The sequence below is a fragment of the Garra rufa genome, chromosome 2 (assembly GCF_049309525.1).
Source record: "Garra rufa chromosome 2, GarRuf1.0, whole genome shotgun sequence".
NCBI lineage: Eukaryota > Metazoa > Chordata > Actinopteri > Cypriniformes > Cyprinidae > Garra > Garra rufa.
The window spans coordinates 63377934-63394834 of record NC_133362.1 but is presented as its reverse complement, the minus strand read 5'-3'; the positions used below and the strand labels follow the sequence as shown (position 1 = coordinate 63394834).

Genomic DNA, 16901 nt, shown 5'->3' with positions numbered 1-16901 from the left:
AGAGCGAAGGCCAAAGGCCTTGGAAGGCCCACCCGCCGTCGCAAAAAGCTAAAGGCAAAAGGGGGAATGCCCGACCGTAGTCGGCAGGGTTCGAACCTGCGCGGGGAGACCCCAATGGATTTCAAGTCCATCGCCTTTACCTCTCGGCCACGACTACACCTGCACGTGGACCGCCTGCTCTCGTCTCGAGGCGGGCAGCACAGGATGCCGCCGAGCTTCAGGCGCAAAATCCAACTGAAGGGTGAGTTGGCAAAAAGAAGCTGGACGTCCCCGTCGCTCAACGACAAAGGGCTGCCATGACCCGGATTCGAGCATTCTTATCTGACCGCTTAAATCTGGCACCGAACGCCTGCGTTGGTGGTATTGTGGTGAGCATAGCTGCCTTCCAAGAAGTTGACCCGGGTTCGATTCCCGGCCAACGCGCAGTTTTTGGCTGCGGTTGACCTTGAAGCAGAACTCCTTCTGTGACCTCTGTCTGCACCAAAAGCTTTTGGATGAGTCGTTCAACAGCAGCAAAGAACTAGGTCTCCTCGTTGGGGAATCTAACCCCGGTCTTCCACGTGACAGGGGAGATACTGTCCACCATACTAACGAAGAGTTGCGCTTGCTGTTCTTCGCTCCCAGCACACGCGACTGCACCCAACTTGCCAAAACGAGCCCCTACTCCATGAAATACCAGATTGACCCGCCACGAGCTAAAGTCTCTCAATATCTTGAATGCTACACATTACAGTGGGTCATTATTTGGACCGCTTTATTTCATTTAATATTTTTTTGGCCTCTAATACGGGGGCATGAAAAAAGAGATGACATTACCTTGATCGGGTTTGTGAATACTGGGTGAGGGAAGGGACTTTCATAACTTTTACTTCTCCCATTTGGAGTGAGGGGGTGACGAAAATCATGTTGGCAGGTGTCGGCACCCTAGATTACCCTTGGTGAGCGTAGTGGTTTACCACAGTGAGCGCACAGGTCCAAGGGCATAGAGACACATCTCGAGTTTCTCGTCATCAGCGCATAAATCTTTCGCCTTTTACCAAAGATTTCCGTGGAGGGGAACCTTTGCGAGTGACCTGTATTTTTGGGGGCTCTGCTCACAGCAGAGCTACACTAGAGTGTCAAGAGCAGAGTCAATCTGGCCACCCGCCAACGTGCAGTGGAACGAAGCGCGCCTCGTCATGGTCTGTGTTTGCAGCCTTTGCGCTTCCAGCTTCGCAGCTTCAAATTTCTTTAGCCAGCATGGAAAGACAGCGCTCTCTCGTCCATGACGCGAGAAAAACTCTGGACGGGCTCAAACAAAGATGGCTTTTAGCTCTTTTGGCCCTATCAGTGACTCGTGCGCTTCGAGCCTTCTTTGTTGACCCTGAAAGCCAGCCTCTGCTGCCTGCGTTGTTGGTATAGTTTAACTGGCACCGCACCCGAGCGAAAAATGGAGGTGGCAGAAAGGAGCTCAGTGAACAAAAAGCCTGCCGTGACCCGGATTCGCTGCGGCCACAACGCAGAGTACTCTCCACTATACGATCACGGCGCCCCACTGGCTCACATCTGGTGGTGCCGGCCGTCCGAATTGAAAAAAAAAGGACTAGCGGCGCTTTTTATTACTGTGGAGAGAGGGCACACAAATCCGTGCTAGGGACACGGAAGAAAAGGGCCCGGCCACTTCTCCTCAGCACCGGCGAAGAGCGTAGTCGGCAGGATTCGAACCTGCGCGGGGAGACCCCAATGGATTTCTAGTCCATCGCCTTAACCACTCGGCCACGACTACGGCGGCCCCGACGTCCTCTGTCCCGTTGTCAACCTCAAAGTTGGCTGAAAAAACAATGAACTGGCTACCGCTTTACTGAAATCGCCTAGCATAAAACTCCTAAAGGGGAAAACAGCCCACCACAAGCAACGAAACATTCATGAAGGGGCAGCATAGCAAACACTCTATGTGAACTCTATCACATCTTTAAGCGTACGCCGCCACACGGCAGAGCTGGACCGGCACGACTGCAAGCTGAGGGCGACAACAAGAAGATGGCCCTTCGCCCGAACAGGGACTTGAACCCTGGACCCTCAGATTAAAAGTCTGATGCTCTACCGACTGAGCTATCCAGGCTCTTGTGTTTTGTGCGCCTCTTACTTTTTATATAAGAACACTTTCTCCACAAGCCGCCCAGCAGAAGCTCACTTGCCACAGGAGCTACGGGACAAAGGCCGCACGCAATTACGTCAGAGTGAGCGAAGGCCAAACCACCGTCGCAAAAAGCTAAAGGCAAAAGGGGGAATGCCCGACCGTAGTCGGCAGGGTTCGAACCTGCGCGGGGAGACCCCAATGGATTTCAAGTCCATCGCCTTTACCTCTCGGCCACGACTACACCTGCACGTGGACCGCCTGCTCTCGTCTCGAGGCGGGCAGCACAGGATGCCGCCGAGCTTCAGGCGCAAAATCCAACTGAAGGGTGAGTTGGCAAAAAGAAGCTGGACGTCCCCGTCGCTCAACGACAAAGGGCTGCCATGACCCGGATTCGAGCATTCTTATCTGACCGCTTAAATCTGGCACCGAACGCCTGCGTTGGTGGTATTGTGGTGAGCATAGCTGCCTTCCAAGAAGTTGACCCGGGTTCGATTCCCGGCCAACGCGCAGTTTTTGGCTGCGGTTGACCTCGAAGCAGAACTCCTTCTGTGACCTCTGTCTGCACCAAAAGCTTTTGGATGAGTCGTTCAACAGCAGCAAAGAACTAGGTCTCCTCGTTGGGGAATCTAACCCCGGTCTTCCACGTGACAGGGGAGATACTGTCCACCATACTAACGAAGAGTTGCGCTTGCTGTTCTTCGCTCCCAGCACACGCGACTGCACCCAACTTGCCAAAACGAGCCCCTACTCCATGAAATACCAGATTGACCCGCCACGAGCTAAAGTCTCTCAATATCTTGAATGCTACACATTACAGTGGGTCATTATTTGGACCGCTTTATTTCATTTAATATTTTTTTGGCCTCTAATACGGGGGCATGAAAAAAGAGATGACATTACCTTGATCGGGTTTGTGAATACTGGGTGAGGGAAGGGACTTTCATAACTTTTACTTCTCCCATTTGGAGTGAGGGGGTGACGAAAATCATGTTGGCAGGTGTCGGCACCCTAGATTACCCTTGGTGAGCGTAGTGGTTTACCACAGTGAGCGCACAGGTCCAAGGGCATAGAGACACATCTCGAGTTTCTCGTCATCAGCGCATAAATCTTTCGCCTTTTACCAAAGATTTCCGTGGAGGGGAACCTTTGCGAGTGACCTGTATTTTTGGGGGCTCTGCTCACAGCAGAGCTACACTAGAGTGTCAAGAGCAGAGTCAATCTGGCCACCCGCCAACGTGCAGTGGAACGAAGCGCGCCTCGTCATGGTCTGTGTTTGCAGCCTTTGCGCTTCCAGCTTCGCAGCTTCAAATTTCTTTAGCCAGCATGGAAAGACAGCGCTCTCTCGTCCATGACGCGAGAAAAACTCTGGACGGGCTCAAACAAAGATGGCTTTTAGCTCTTTTGGCCCTATCAGTGACTCGTGCGCTTCGAGCCTTCTTTGTTGACCCTGAAAGCCAGCCTCTGCTGCCTGCGTTGTTGGTATAGTTTAACTGGCACCGCACCCGAGCGAAAAATGGAGGTGGCAGAAAGGAGCTCAGTGAACAAAAAGCCTGCCGTGACCCGGATTCGCTGCGGCCACAACGCAGAGTACTCTCCACTATACGATCACGGCGCCCCACTGGCTCACATCTGGTGGTGCCGGCCGTCCGAATTGAAAAAAAAAGGACTAGCGGCGCTTTTTATTACTGTGGAGAGAGGGCACACAAATCCGTGCTAGGGACACGGAAGAAAAGGGCCCGGCCACTTCTCCTCAGCACCGGCGAAGAGCGTAGTCGGCAGGATTCGAACCTGCGCAGGGAGACCCCAATGGATTTCTAGTCCATCGCCTTAACCACTCGGCCACGACTACGGCGGCCCTGACGTCCTCTGTCCCGTTGTCAACCTCAAAGTTGGCTGAAAAAACAATGAACTGGCTACCGCTTTACTGAAATCGCCTAGCATAAAACTCCTAAAGGGGAAAACAGCCCACCACAAGCAACGAAACATTCATGAAGGGGCAGCATAGCAAACACTCTATGAGAACTCTATCACATCTTTAAGCGTACGCCGCCACACGGCAGAGCTGGACCGGCACGACTGCAAGCTGAGGGCGACAACAAGAAGATGGCCCTTCGCCCGAACAGGGACAGGGACTTGAACCCTGGACCCTCAGATTAAAAGTCTGATGCTCTACCAACTGAGCTATCCAGGCTCTTGTGTTTTGTGCGCCTCTTACTTTTTATATAAGAACACTTTCTCCACAAGCCGCCCAGCAGAAGCTCACTTGCCACAGGAGCTACGGGACAAAGGCCGCACGCAATTACGTCAGAGTGAGCGAAGGCCAAACCACCGTCGCAAAAAGCTAAAGGCAAAAGGGGGAATGCCCGACCGTAGTCGGCAGGGTTCGAACCTGCGCGGGGAGACCCCAATGGATTTCAAGTCCATCGCCTTAACCTCTCGGCCACGACTACGCCTGCATGTGGACCGCCTGCTCTCGTCTCGAGGCGGGCAGCACAGGATGCCGCCGAGCTTCAGGCGCAAAATCCAACTGAAGGGTGAGTTGGCAAAAAGAAGCTGGACGTCCCCGTCGCTCAACGACAAAGGGCTGCCATGACCCGGATTCGAGCATTCTTATCTGACCGCTTAAATCTGGCACCGAGCGCCTGCGTTGGTGGTATTGTGGTGAGCATAGCTGCCTTCCAAGAAGTTGACCCGGGTTCGATTCCCGGCCAACGCACAGTTTTTGGCTGCGGTTGACCTCGAAGCAGAACTCCTTCTGTGACCTCGGTCTGCACCAAAAGCTTTTGGATGAGTCGTTCAACAGCAGCAAAGAACTAGGTCTCCTCGTTGGGGAATCTAACCCTGGTCTTCCACGTGACAGGGGGAGATACTGTCCACCATACTAACGAAGAGTTGCGCTTGCTGTTCTTCGCTCCCAGCACACGCGACTGCACCCAACTTGCCAAAACGAGCCCCTACTCCATGAAATACCAGATTGACCCGCCACGAGCTAAAGTCTCTCAATATCTTGAATGCTACACATTACAGTGGGTCATTATTTGGACCGCTTTATTTCATTTAATATTTTTTTTGGCCTCTAATACGGGGGCATGAAAAAAGAGATGACATTACCTTGATCGGGTTTGTGAATACTGGGTGAGGGAAGGGACTTTCATAACTTTTACTTCTCCCATTTGGAGTGAGGGGGGTGACGAAAATCATGTTGGCAGGTGTCGGCACCCTAGATTACCCTTGGTGAGCGTAGTGGTTTACCACAGTGAGCGCACAGGTCCAAGGGCATAGAGACACATCTCGAGTTTCTCGTCATCAGCGCATAAATCTTTCGCCTTTTATTAAAGATTTCCGTGGAGGGGAACCTTTGCGAGTGACCTGTATTTTTGGGGGCTCTGCTCACAGCAGAGCTACACTAGAGTGTCAAGAGCAGAGTCAATCTGGCCACCCGCCAGCGTGCAGTGGAACGAAGCGCGCCTCGTCGTGGTCTGTGTTTGCAGCCTTTGCGCTTCCAGCATCGCAGCTTCAAATTTCTTTAGACAGCATGGAAAGACAGCGCTCTCTCATCCATGACGCGAGAAAAACTCTGGACGGGCTCAAACAAAGATGGCCTTTAGCTCTTTTGGCCCTATCAGTGACTCGTGCGCTTCGAGCCTTCTTTGTTGACCCCGAAAGCCAGCCTCTGCTGCCTGCGTTGTTGGTATAGTTTAACTGGCACCGCACCCGTATGAAAAATGGAGGTGGCAGAAAGGAGCTCAGTGAACAAAAAGCCTGCCGTGACCCGGATTCGAACCGGGGTTGCTGCGGCCACAACGTAGAGTACTCTCCACTATACGATCACGGCGCCCCACTGGCTCACATCTGGTGGTGCCGGCCGTCCGAATTGAAAAAAAAAGGACTAGCGGCGCTTTTTAGTACTGTGGAGAGAGGGCACACAAATCCGTGCTAGGGACACGGAAGAAAAGGGCCCGGCCACTTCTCCTCAGCACCGGCGAAGAGCGTAGTCGGCAGGATTCGAACCTGCGCGGGGAGACCCTAATGGATTTCTAGTCCATCGCCTTAACCACTCGGCCACGACTACGGCGGCCCAGATGTCCTCTGTCCCGTTGTCAACCTCAAAGTTGGCTGAAAAAACAATGAACTGGCTACCGCTTTACTGAAATCGCCTAGCATAAAACTCCTAAAGGGGAAAACAGCCCACCACAAGCAACGAAACATTCATGAAGGGGCAGCATAGCAAACACTCTATGTGAACTCTATCACATCTTTAAGCGTACGCCGCCACACGGCAGAGCTGGACCGGCACGACTGCAAGCTGAGGGCGACAACAAGAAGATGGCCCTTCGCCCGAACAGGGACTTGAACCCTGGACCCTCAGATTAAAAGTCTGATGCTCTACCGACTGAGCTATCCAGGCTCTTGTGTTTTGTGCGCCTCTTACTTTTTATATAAGAACACTTTCTCCACAAGCCGCCCAGCAGAAGCTCACTTGCCACAGGAGCTACGGGACAAAGGCCGCACGCAATTACGTCAGAGAGAGCGAAGGCCAAAGGCCTTGGAAGGCCCACCCGCCGTCGCAAAAAGCTAAAGGCAAAAGGGGGAATGCCCGACCGTAGTCGGCAGGGTTCGAACCTGCGCGGGGAGACCCCAATGGATTTCAAGTCCATCGCCTTAACCTCTCGGCCACGACTACGCCTGCATGTGGACCGCCTGCTCTCGTCTCGAGGCGGGCAGCACAGGATGCCGCCGAGCTTCAGGCGCAAAATCCAACTGAAGGGTGAGTTGGCAAAAAGAAGCTGGACGTCCCCGTCGCTCAACGACAAAGGGCTGCCATGACCCGGATTCGAGCATTCTTATCTGACCGCTTAAATCTGGCACCGAGCACCTGCGTTGGTGGTATTGTGGTGAGCATAGCTGCCTTCCAAGAAGTTGACCCGGGTTCGATTCCCGGCCAACGCACAGTTTTTGGCTGCGGTTGACCTCGAAGCAGAACTCCTTCTGTGACCTCTGTCTGCACCAAAAGCTTTTGGATGAGTCGTTCAACAGCAGCAAAGAACTAGGTCTCCTCGTTGGGGAATCTAACCCCGGTCTTCCACGTGACAGGGGGAGATACTGTCCACCATACTAACGAAGAGTTGCGCTTGCTGTTCTTCGCTCCCAGCACACGCGACTGCACCCAACTTGCCAAAACGAGCCCCTACTCCATGAAATACCAGATTGACCCGCCACGAGCTAAAGTCTCTCAATATCTTGAATGCTACACATTACAGTGGGTCATTATTTGGACCGCTTTATTTCATTTAATATTTTTTTTGGCCTCTAATACGGGGGCATGAAAAAAGAGATGACATTACCTTGATCGGGTTTGTGAATACTGGGTGAGGGAAGGGACTTTCATAACTTTTACTTCTCCCATTTGGAGTGAGGGGGTGACGAAAATCATGTTGGCAGGTGTCGGCACCCTAGATTACCCTTGGTGAGCGTAGTGGTTTACCACAGTGAGCGCACAGGTCCAAGGGCATAGAGACACATCTCGAGTTTCTCGTCATCAGTGCATAAATCTTTCGCCTTTTACCAAAGATTTCCGTGGAGGGGAACCTTTGCGAGTGACCTGTACTTTTGGGGGCTCTGCTCACAGCAGAGCTACACTAGAGTGTCAAGAGCAGAGTCAATCTGGCCACCCGCCAACGTGCAGTGGAACGAAGCGCGCCTCGTCATGGTCTGTGTTTGCAGCCTTTGCGCTTCCAGCTTCGCAGCTTCAAATTTCTTTAGCCAGCATGGAAAGACAGCGCTCTCTCGTCCATGACGCGAGAAAAACTCTGGACGGGCTCAAACAAAGATGGCTTTTAGCTCTTTTGGCCCTATCAGTGACTCGTGCGCTTCGAGCCTTCTTTGTTGACCCTGAAAGCCAGCCTCTGCTGCCTGCGTTGTTGGTATAGTTTAACTGGCACCGCACCCGTGCGAAAAATGGAGGTGGCAGAAAGGAGCTCAGTGAACAAAAAGCCTGCCGTGACCCGGATTCGCTGCGGCCACAACGCAGAGTACTCTCCACTATACGATCACGGCGCCCCACTGGCTCACATCTGGTGGTGCCGGCCGTCCGAATTGAAAAAAAAAGGACTAGCTGCGCATTTTATTACTGTGGAGAGAGGGCACACAAATCCGTGCTAGGGACACGGAAGAAAAGGGCCCGGCCACTTCTCCTCAGCACCGGCGAAGAGCGTAGTCGGCAGGATTCGAACCTGCGCGGGGAGACCCCAATGGATTTCTAGTCCATCGCCTTAACCACTCGGCCACGACTACGGCGGCCCCGACGTCCTCTGTCCCGTTGTCAACCTCAAAGTTGGCTGAAAAAACAATGAACTGGCTACCGCTTTACTGAAATCGCCTAGCATAAAACTCCTAAAGGGGAAAACAGCCCACCACAAGCAACGAAACATTCATGAAGGGGCAGCATAGCAAACACTCTATGAGAACTCTATCACATCTTTAAGCGTACGCCGCCACACGGCAGAGCTGGACCGGCACGACTGCAAGCTGAGGGCGACAACAAGAAGATGGCCCTTCGCCCGAACAGGGACAGGGACTTGAACCCTGGACCCTCAGATTAAAAGCCTGATGCTCTACCGACTGAGCTATCCAGGCTCTTGTGTTTTGTGCGCCCCTTACTTTTTATATAAGAACACTTTCTCCACAAGCCGCCCAGCAGAAGCTCACTTGCCACAGGAGCTACGGGACAAAGGCCGCACGCAATTACGTCAGAGAGAGCGAAGGCCAAAGGCCTTGGAAGGCCCACCCGCCGTCGCAAAAAGCTAAAGGCAAAAGGGGGAATGCCCGACCGTAGTCGGCAGGGTTCGAACCTGCGCGGGGAGACCCCAATGGATTTCAAGTCCATCGCCTTTACCTCTCGGCCACGACTACACCTGCACGTGGACCGCCTGCTCTCGTCTCGAGGCGGGCAGCACAGGATGCCGCCGAGCTTCAGGCGCAAAATCCAACTGAAGGGTGAGTTGGCAAAAAGAAGCTGGACGTCCCCGTCGCTCAACGACAAAGGGCTGCCATGACCCGGATTCGAGCATTCTTATCTGACCGCTTAAATCTGGCACCGAACGCCTGCGTTGGTGGTATTGTGGTGAGCATAGCTGCCTTCCAAGAAGTTGACCCGGGTTCGATTCCCGGCCAACGCGCAGTTTTTGGCTGCGGTTGACCTTGAAGCAGAACTCCTTCTGTGACCTCTGTCTGCACCAAAAGCTTTTGGATGAGTCGTTCAACAGCAGCAAAGAACTAGGTCTCCTCGTTGGGGAATCTAACCCCGGTCTTCCACGTGACAGGGGAGATACTGTCCACCATACTAACGAAGAGTTGCGCTTGCTGTTCTTCGCTCCCAGCACACGCGACTGCACCCAACTTGCCAAAACGAGCCCCTACTCCATGAAATACCAGATTGACCCGCCACGAGCTAAAGTCTCTCAATATCTTGAATGCTACACATTACAGTGGGTCATTATTTGGACCGCTTTATTTCATTTAATATTTTTTTGGCCTCTAATACGGGGGCATGAAAAAAGAGATGACATTACCTTGATCGGGTTTGTGAATACTGGGTGAGGGAAGGGACTTTCATAACTTTTACTTCTCCCATTTGGAGTGAGGGGGTGACGAAAATCATGTTGGCAGGTGTCGGCACCCTAGATTACCCTTGGTGAGCGTAGTGGTTTACCACAGTGAGCGCACAGGTCCAAGGGCATAGAGACACATCTCGAGTTTCTCGTCATCAGCGCATAAATCTTTCGCCTTTTACCAAAGATTTCCGTGGAGGGGAACCTTTGCGAGTGACCTGTATTTTTGGGGGCTCTGCTCACAGCAGAGCTACACTAGAGTGTCAAGAGCAGAGTCAATCTGGCCACCCGCCAACGTGCAGTGGAACGAAGCGCGCCTCGTCATGGTCTGTGTTTGCAGCCTTTGCGCTTCCAGCTTCGCAGCTTCAAATTTCTTTAGCCAGCATGGAAAGACAGCGCTCTCTCGTCCATGACGCGAGAAAAACTCTGGACGGGCTCAAACAAAGATGGCTTTTAGCTCTTTTGGCCCTATCAGTGACTCGTGCGCTTCGAGCCTTCTTTGTTGACCCTGAAAGCCAGCCTCTGCTGCCTGCGTTGTTGGTATAGTTTAACTGGCACCGCACCCGAGCGAAAAATGGAGGTGGCAGAAAGGAGCTCAGTGAACAAAAAGCCTGCCGTGACCCGGATTCGCTGCGGCCACAACGCAGAGTACTCTCCACTATACGATCACGGCGCCCCACTGGCTCACATCTGGTGGTGCCGGCCGTCCGAATTGAAAAAAAAAGGACTAGCGGCGCTTTTTATTACTGTGGAGAGAGGGCACACAAATCCGTGCTAGGGACACGGAAGAAAAGGGCCCGGCCACTTCTCCTCAGCACCGGCGAAGAGCGTAGTCGGCAGGATTCGAACCTGCGCGGGGAGACCCCAATGGATTTCTAGTCCATCGCCTTAACCACTCGGCCACGACTACGGCGGCCCCGACGTCCTCTGTCCCGTTGTCAACCTCAAAGTTGGCTGAAAAAACAATGAACTGGCTACCGCTTTACTGAAATCGCCTAGCATAAAACTCCTAAAGGGGAAAACAGCCCACCACAAGCAACGAAACATTCATGAAGGGGCAGCATAGCAAACACTCTATGAGAACTCTATCACATCTTTAAGCGTACGCCGCCACACGGCAGAGCTGGACCGGCACGACTGCAAGCTGAGGGCGACAACAAGAAGATGGCCCTTCGCCCGAACAGGGACAGGGACTTGAACCCTGGACCCTCAGATTAAAAGTCTGATGCTCTACCAACTGAGCTATCCAGGCTCTTGTGTTTTGTGCGCCTCTTACTTTTTATATAAGAACACTTTCTCCACAAGCCGCCCAGCAGAAGCTCACTTGCCACAGGAGCTACGGGACAAAGGCCGCACGCAATTACGTCAGAGTGAGCGAAGGCCAAACCACCGTCGCAAAAAGCTAAAGGCAAAAGGGGGAATGCCCGACCGTAGTCGGCAGGGTTCGAACCTGCGCGGGGAGACCCCAATGGATTTCAAGTCCATCGCCTTAACCTCTCGGCCACGACTACGCCTGCATGTGGACCGCCTGCTCTCGTCTCGAGGCGGGCAGCACAGGATGCCGCCGAGCTTCAGGCGCAAAATCCAACTGAAGGGTGAGTTGGCAAAAAGAAGCTGGACGTCCCCGTCGCTCAACGACAAAGGGCTGCCATGACCCGGATTCGAGCATTCTTATCTGACCGCTTAAATCTGGCACCGAGCGCCTGCGTTGGTGGTATTGTGGTGAGCATAGCTGCCTTCCAAGAAGTTGACCCGGGTTCGATTCCCGGCCAACGCACAGTTTTTGGCTGCGGTTGACCTCGAAGCAGAACTCCTTCTGTGACCTCGGTCTGCACCAAAAGCTTTTGGATGAGTCGTTCAACAGCAGCAAAGAACTAGGTCTCCTCGTTGGGGAATCTAACCCTGGTCTTCCACGTGACAGGGGGAGATACTGTCCACCATACTAACGAAGAGTTGCGCTTGCTGTTCTTCGCTCCCAGCACACGCGACTGCACCCAACTTGCCAAAACGAGCCCCTACTCCATGAAATACCAGATTGACCCGCCACGAGCTAAAGTCTCTCAATATCTTGAATGCTACACATTACAGTGGGTCATTATTTGGACCGCTTTATTTCATTTAATATTTTTTTTGGCCTCTAATACGGGGGCATGAAAAAAGAGATGACATTACCTTGATCGGGTTTGTGAATACTGGGTGAGGGAAGGGACTTTCATAACTTTTACTTCTCCCATTTGGAGTGAGGGGGGTGACGAAAATCATGTTGGCAGGTGTCGGCACCCTAGATTACCCTTGGTGAGCGTAGTGGTTTACCACAGTGAGCGCACAGGTCCAAGGGCATAGAGACACATCTCGAGTTTCTCGTCATCAGCGCATAAATCTTTCGCCTTTTATTAAAGATTTCCGTGGAGGGGAACCTTTGCGAGTGACCTGTATTTTTGGGGGCTCTGCTCACAGCAGAGCTACACTAGAGTGTCAAGAGCAGAGTCAATCTGGCCACCCGCCAGCGTGCAGTGGAACGAAGCGCGCCTCGTCGTGGTCTGTGTTTGCAGCCTTTGCGCTTCCAGCATCGCAGCTTCAAATTTCTTTAGACAGCATGGAAAGACAGCGCTCTCTCATCCATGACGCGAGAAAAACTCTGGACGGGCTCAAACAAAGATGGCCTTTAGCTCTTTTGGCCCTATCAGTGACTCGTGCGCTTCGAGCCTTCTTTGTTGACCCCGAAAGCCAGCCTCTGCTGCCTGCGTTGTTGGTATAGTTTAACTGGCACCGCACCCGTATGAAAAATGGAGGTGGCAGAAAGGAGCTCAGTGAACAAAAAGCCTGCCGTGACCCGGATTCGAACCGGGGTTGCTGCGGCCACAACGTAGAGTACTCTCCACTATACGATCACGGCGCCCCACTGGCTCACATCTGGTGGTGCCGGCCGTCCGAATTGAAAAAAAAAGGACTAGCGGCGCTTTTTAGTACTGTGGAGAGAGGGCACACAAATCCGTGCTAGGGACACGGAAGAAAAGGGCCCGGCCACTTCTCCTCAGCACCGGCGAAGAGCGTAGTCGGCAGGATTCGAACCTGCGCGGGGAGACCCCAATGGATTTCTAGTCCATCGCCTTAACCACTCGGCCACGACTACGGCGGCCCAGATGTCCTCTGTCCCGTTGTCAACCTCAAAGTTGGCTGAAAAAACAATGAACTGGCTACCGCTTTACTGAAATCGCCTAGCATAAAACTCCTAAAGGGGAAAACAGCCCACCACAAGCAACGAAACATTCATGAAGGGGCAGCATAGCAAACACTCTATGTGAACTCTATCACATCTTTAAGCGTACGCCGCCACACGGCAGAGCTGGACCGGCACGACTGCAAGCTGAGGGCGACAACAAGAAGATGGCCCTTCGCCCGAACAGGGACTTGAACCCTGGACCCTCAGATTAAAAGTCTGATGCTCTACCGACTGAGCTATCCAGGCTCTTGTGTTTTGTGCGCCTCTTACTTTTTATATAAGAACACTTTCTCCACAAGCCGCCCAGCAGAAGCTCACTTGCCACAGGAGCTACGGGACAAAGGCCGCACGCAATTACGTCAGAGAGAGCGAAGGCCAAAGGCCTTGGAAGGCCCACCCGCCGTCGCAAAAAGCTAAAGGCAAAAGGGGGAATGCCCGACCGTAGTCGGCAGGGTTCGAACCTGCGCGGGGAGACCCCAATGGATTTCAAGTCCATCGCCTTTACCTCTCGGCCACGACTACACCTGCACGTGGACCGCCTGCTCTCGTCTCGAGGCGGGCAGCACAGGATGCCGCCGAGCTTCAGGCGCAAAATCCAACTGAAGGGTGAGTTGGCAAAAAGAAGCTGGACGTCCCCGTCGCTCAACGACAAAGGGCTGCCATGACCCGGATTCGAGCATTCTTATCTGACCGCTTAAATCTGGCACCGAGCGCCTGCGTTGGTGGTATTGTGGTGAGCATAGCTGCCTTCCAAGAAGTTGACCCGGGTTCGATTCCCGGCCAACGCACAGTTTTTGGCTGCGGTTGACCTCGAAGCAGAACTCCTTCTGTGACCTCTGTCTGCACCAAAAGCTTTTGGATGAGTCGTTCAACAGCAGCAAAGAACTAGGTCTCCTCGTTGGGGAATCTAACCCCGGTCTTCCACGTGACAGGGGAGATACTGTCCACCATACTAACGAAGAGTTGCGCTTGCTGTTCTTCGCTCCCAGCACACGCGACTGCACCCAACTTGCCAAAACGAGCCCCTACTCCATGAAATACCAGATTGACCCGCCACGAGCTAAAGTCTCTCAATATCTTGAATGCTACACATTACAGTGGGTCATTATTTGGACCGCTTTATTTCATTTAATATTTTTTTTGGCCTCTAATACGGGGGCATGAAAAAAGAGATGACATTACCTTGATCGGGTTTGTGAATACTGGGTGAGGGAAGGGACTTTCATAACTTTTACTTCTCCCATTTGGAGTGAGGGGGTGACGAAAATCATGTTGGCAGGTGTCGGCACCCTAGATTACCCTTGGTGAGCGTAGTGGTTTACCACAGTGAGCGCACAGGTCCAAGGGCATAGAGACACATCTCGAGTTTCTCGTCATCAGTGCATAAATCTTTCGCCTTTTACCAAAGTTTTCCGTGGAGGGGAACCTTTGCGAGTGACCTGTATTTTTGGGGGCTCTGCTCACAGCAGAGCTACACTAGAGTGTCAAGAGCAGAGTCAATCTGGCCACCCGCCAACGTGCAGTGGAACGAAGCGCGCCTCGTCATGGTCTGTGTTTGCAGCCTTTGCGCTTCCAGCTTCGCAGCTTCAAATTTCTTTAGCCAGCATGGAAAGACAGCGCTCTCTCGTCCATGACGCGAGAAAAACTCTGGACAGGCTCAAACAAAGATGGCTTTTAGCTCTTTTGGCCCTATCAGTGACTCGTGCGCTTCGAGCCTTCTTTGTTGACCCTGAAAGCCAGCCTCTGCTGCCTGCGTTGTTGGTATAGTTTAACTGGCACCGCACCCGTGCGAAAAATGGAGGTGGCAGAAAGGAGCTCAGTGAACAAAAAGCCTGCCGTGACCCGGATTCGCTGCGGCCACAACGCAGAGTACTCTCCACTATACGATCACGGCGCCCCACTGGCTCACATCTGGTGGTGCCGGCCGTCCGAATTAAAAAAAAAAAGGACTAGCTGCGCTTTTTATTACTGTGGAGAGAGGGCACACAAATCCGTGCTAGGGACACGGAAGAAAAGGGCCCGGCCACTTCTCCTCAGCACCGGCGAAGAGCGTAGTCGGCAGGATTCGAACCTGCGCGGGGAGACCCCAATGGATTTCTAGTCCATCGCCTTAACCACTCGGCCACGACTACGGCGGCCCAGATGTCCTCTGTCCCGTTGTCAACCTCAAAGTTGGCTGAAAAAACAATGAACTGGCTACCGCTTTACTGAAATCGCCTAGCATACAACTCCTAAAGGGGAAAACAGCCCACCACAAGCAACGAAACATTCATGAAGGGGCAGCATAGCAAACACTCTATGTGAACTCTATCACATCTTTAAGCGTACGCCGCCACACGGCAGAGCTGGACCGGCACGACTGCAAGCTGAGGGCGACAACAAGAAGATGGCCCTTCGCCCGAACAGGGACAGGGACTTGAACCCTGGACCTTCAGATTAAAAGTCTGATGCTCTACGGACTGAGCTATCCAGGCTCTTGTGTTTTGTGCGCCCCTTACTTTTTATATAAGAACACTTTCTCCACAAGCCGCCCAGCAGAAGCTCACTTGCCACAGGAGCTACGGGACAAAGGCCGCACGCAATTACGTCAGAGAGAGCGAAGGCCAAAGGCCTTGGAAGGCCCACCCGCCGTCGCAAAAAGCTAAAGGCAAAAGGGGGAATGCCCGACCGTAGTCGGCAGGGTTCGAACCTGCGCGGGGAGACCCCAATGGATTTCAAGTCCATCGCCTTAACCTCTCGGCCACGACTACGCCTGCATGTGGACCGCCTGCTCTCGTCTCGAAGCGGGCAGCACAGGATGCCGCCGAGCTTCAGGCGCAAAATCCAACTGAAGGGTGAGTTGGCAAAAAGAAGCTGGACGTCCCCGTCGCTCAACGACAAAGGGCTGCCATGACCCGGATTCGAGCATTCTTATCTGACCGCTTAAATCTGGCACCGAGCGCCTGCGTTGGTGGTATTGTGGTGAGCATAGCTGCCTTCCAAGAAGTTGACCCGGGTTCGATTCCCGGCCAACGCGCAGTTTTTGGCTGCGGTTGACCTCGAAGCAGAACTCCTTCTGTGACCTCTGTCTGCACCAAAAGCTTTTGGATGAGTCGTTCAACAGCAGCAAAGAACTAGGTCTCCTCGTTGGGGAATCTAACCCCGGTCTTCCACGTGACAGGGGGAGATACTGTCCACCATACTAACGAAGAGTTGCGCTTGCTGTTCTTCGCTCCCAGCACACGCGACTGCACCCAACTTGCCAAAACGAGCCCCTACTCCATGAAATACCAGATTGACCCGCCACGAGCTAAAGTCTCTCAATATCTTGAATGCTACACATTACAGTGGGTCATTATTTGGACCGCTTTATTTCATTTAATATTTTTTTTGGCCTCTAATACGGGGGCATGAAAAAAGAGATGACATTACCTTGATCGGGTTTGTGAATACTGGGTGAGGGAAGGGACTTTCATAACTTTTACTTCTCCCATTTGGAGTGAGGGGGGTGACGAAAATCATGTTGTCAGGTGTCGGCACCCTAGATTACCCTTGGTGAGCGTAGTGGTTTACCACAGTGAGCGCACAGGTCCAAGGGCATAGAGACACATCTCGAGTTTCTCGTCATCAGCGCATAAATCTTTCGCCTTTTATTAAAGATTTCCGTGGAGGGGAACCTTTGCGAGTGACCTGTATTTTTGGGGGCTCTGCTCACAGCAGAGCTACACTAGAGTGTCAAGAGCAGAGTCAATCTGGCCACCCGCCAGCGTGCAGTGGAACGAAGCGCGCCTCGTCGTGGTCTGTGTTTGCGGCCTTTGCGCTTCCAGCATCGCAGCTTCAAATTTCTTTAGACAGCATGGAAAGACAGCGCTCTCTCATCCATGACGCGAGAAAAACTCTGGACGGGCTCAAACAAAGATGGCCTTTAGCTCTTTTGGCCCTATCAGTGACTCGTGCGCTTCGAGCCTTC

At 52.9% G+C, this 16901-nt stretch overlaps 26 non-coding genes across 26 annotated transcripts; 8 read left to right on the top strand and 18 right to left on the bottom strand.

Moving 5' to 3' along the window:
- Positions 1 to 75: 75 nt before the first annotated feature.
- On the bottom strand, positions 76 to 157 carry trnas-uga (transfer RNA serine (anticodon UGA)). Its single transcript has one exon. It is a non-coding gene; the product is annotated as a tRNA-Ser (tRNA).
- An 835-nt stretch (positions 158 to 992) lies between these two features.
- Positions 993 to 1107, top strand: LOC141327329 (U5 spliceosomal RNA). The gene has a single exon (XR_012354631.1). It is a non-coding gene; the product is annotated as a U5 spliceosomal RNA (small nuclear RNA).
- A 576-nt stretch (positions 1108 to 1683) lies between these two features.
- On the bottom strand, positions 1684 to 1765 carry trnas-aga (transfer RNA serine (anticodon AGA)). The gene has a single exon. It is a non-coding gene; the product is annotated as a tRNA-Ser (tRNA).
- Positions 1766 to 2028: 263 nt separating this feature from the next.
- On the bottom strand, positions 2029 to 2101 carry trnak-uuu (transfer RNA lysine (anticodon UUU)). The gene has a single exon. It is a non-coding gene; the product is annotated as a tRNA-Lys (tRNA).
- Positions 2102 to 2278: 177 nt separating this feature from the next.
- Positions 2279 to 2360, bottom strand: trnas-uga (transfer RNA serine (anticodon UGA)). The gene has a single exon. It is a non-coding gene; the product is annotated as a tRNA-Ser (tRNA).
- Positions 2361 to 3195: 835 nt separating this feature from the next.
- Positions 3196 to 3310, top strand: LOC141327328 (U5 spliceosomal RNA). The gene has a single exon (XR_012354630.1). It is a non-coding gene; the product is annotated as a U5 spliceosomal RNA (small nuclear RNA).
- A 576-nt stretch (positions 3311 to 3886) lies between these two features.
- trnas-aga (transfer RNA serine (anticodon AGA)) lies at positions 3887 to 3968 on the bottom strand. Its single transcript has one exon. It is a non-coding gene; the product is annotated as a tRNA-Ser (tRNA).
- A 519-nt stretch (positions 3969 to 4487) lies between these two features.
- Positions 4488 to 4569, bottom strand: trnas-uga (transfer RNA serine (anticodon UGA)). The gene has a single exon. It is a non-coding gene; the product is annotated as a tRNA-Ser (tRNA).
- An 838-nt stretch (positions 4570 to 5407) lies between these two features.
- LOC141327430 (U5 spliceosomal RNA) lies at positions 5408 to 5522 on the top strand. The gene has a single exon (XR_012354727.1). It is a non-coding gene; the product is annotated as a U5 spliceosomal RNA (small nuclear RNA).
- A 587-nt stretch (positions 5523 to 6109) lies between these two features.
- Positions 6110 to 6191, bottom strand: trnas-aga (transfer RNA serine (anticodon AGA)). The gene has a single exon. It is a non-coding gene; the product is annotated as a tRNA-Ser (tRNA).
- Positions 6192 to 6454: 263 nt separating this feature from the next.
- On the bottom strand, positions 6455 to 6527 carry trnak-uuu (transfer RNA lysine (anticodon UUU)). The gene has a single exon. It is a non-coding gene; the product is annotated as a tRNA-Lys (tRNA).
- A 194-nt stretch (positions 6528 to 6721) lies between these two features.
- Positions 6722 to 6803, bottom strand: trnas-uga (transfer RNA serine (anticodon UGA)). Its single transcript has one exon. It is a non-coding gene; the product is annotated as a tRNA-Ser (tRNA).
- An 837-nt stretch (positions 6804 to 7640) lies between these two features.
- LOC141327438 (U5 spliceosomal RNA) lies at positions 7641 to 7755 on the top strand. The gene has a single exon (XR_012354734.1). It is a non-coding gene; the product is annotated as a U5 spliceosomal RNA (small nuclear RNA).
- Positions 7756 to 8331: 576 nt separating this feature from the next.
- On the bottom strand, positions 8332 to 8413 carry trnas-aga (transfer RNA serine (anticodon AGA)). The gene has a single exon. It is a non-coding gene; the product is annotated as a tRNA-Ser (tRNA).
- A 536-nt stretch (positions 8414 to 8949) lies between these two features.
- trnas-uga (transfer RNA serine (anticodon UGA)) lies at positions 8950 to 9031 on the bottom strand. Its single transcript has one exon. It is a non-coding gene; the product is annotated as a tRNA-Ser (tRNA).
- An 835-nt stretch (positions 9032 to 9866) lies between these two features.
- On the top strand, positions 9867 to 9981 carry LOC141327327 (U5 spliceosomal RNA). The gene has a single exon (XR_012354629.1). It is a non-coding gene; the product is annotated as a U5 spliceosomal RNA (small nuclear RNA).
- Positions 9982 to 10557: 576 nt separating this feature from the next.
- On the bottom strand, positions 10558 to 10639 carry trnas-aga (transfer RNA serine (anticodon AGA)). Its single transcript has one exon. It is a non-coding gene; the product is annotated as a tRNA-Ser (tRNA).
- Positions 10640 to 11158: 519 nt separating this feature from the next.
- trnas-uga (transfer RNA serine (anticodon UGA)) lies at positions 11159 to 11240 on the bottom strand. Its single transcript has one exon. It is a non-coding gene; the product is annotated as a tRNA-Ser (tRNA).
- An 838-nt stretch (positions 11241 to 12078) lies between these two features.
- On the top strand, positions 12079 to 12193 carry LOC141327429 (U5 spliceosomal RNA). Its single transcript, XR_012354726.1, has one exon. It is a non-coding gene; the product is annotated as a U5 spliceosomal RNA (small nuclear RNA).
- A 587-nt stretch (positions 12194 to 12780) lies between these two features.
- trnas-aga (transfer RNA serine (anticodon AGA)) lies at positions 12781 to 12862 on the bottom strand. Its single transcript has one exon. It is a non-coding gene; the product is annotated as a tRNA-Ser (tRNA).
- Positions 12863 to 13125: 263 nt separating this feature from the next.
- Positions 13126 to 13198, bottom strand: trnak-uuu (transfer RNA lysine (anticodon UUU)). Its single transcript has one exon. It is a non-coding gene; the product is annotated as a tRNA-Lys (tRNA).
- A 194-nt stretch (positions 13199 to 13392) lies between these two features.
- trnas-uga (transfer RNA serine (anticodon UGA)) lies at positions 13393 to 13474 on the bottom strand. The gene has a single exon. It is a non-coding gene; the product is annotated as a tRNA-Ser (tRNA).
- An 836-nt stretch (positions 13475 to 14310) lies between these two features.
- Positions 14311 to 14425, top strand: LOC141327446 (U5 spliceosomal RNA). Its single transcript, XR_012354742.1, has one exon. It is a non-coding gene; the product is annotated as a U5 spliceosomal RNA (small nuclear RNA).
- A 577-nt stretch (positions 14426 to 15002) lies between these two features.
- Positions 15003 to 15084, bottom strand: trnas-aga (transfer RNA serine (anticodon AGA)). Its single transcript has one exon. It is a non-coding gene; the product is annotated as a tRNA-Ser (tRNA).
- A 536-nt stretch (positions 15085 to 15620) lies between these two features.
- Positions 15621 to 15702, bottom strand: trnas-uga (transfer RNA serine (anticodon UGA)). Its single transcript has one exon. It is a non-coding gene; the product is annotated as a tRNA-Ser (tRNA).
- An 838-nt stretch (positions 15703 to 16540) lies between these two features.
- Positions 16541 to 16655, top strand: LOC141327427 (U5 spliceosomal RNA). Its single transcript, XR_012354724.1, has one exon. It is a non-coding gene; the product is annotated as a U5 spliceosomal RNA (small nuclear RNA).
- Positions 16656 to 16901: the final 246 nt, after the last annotated feature.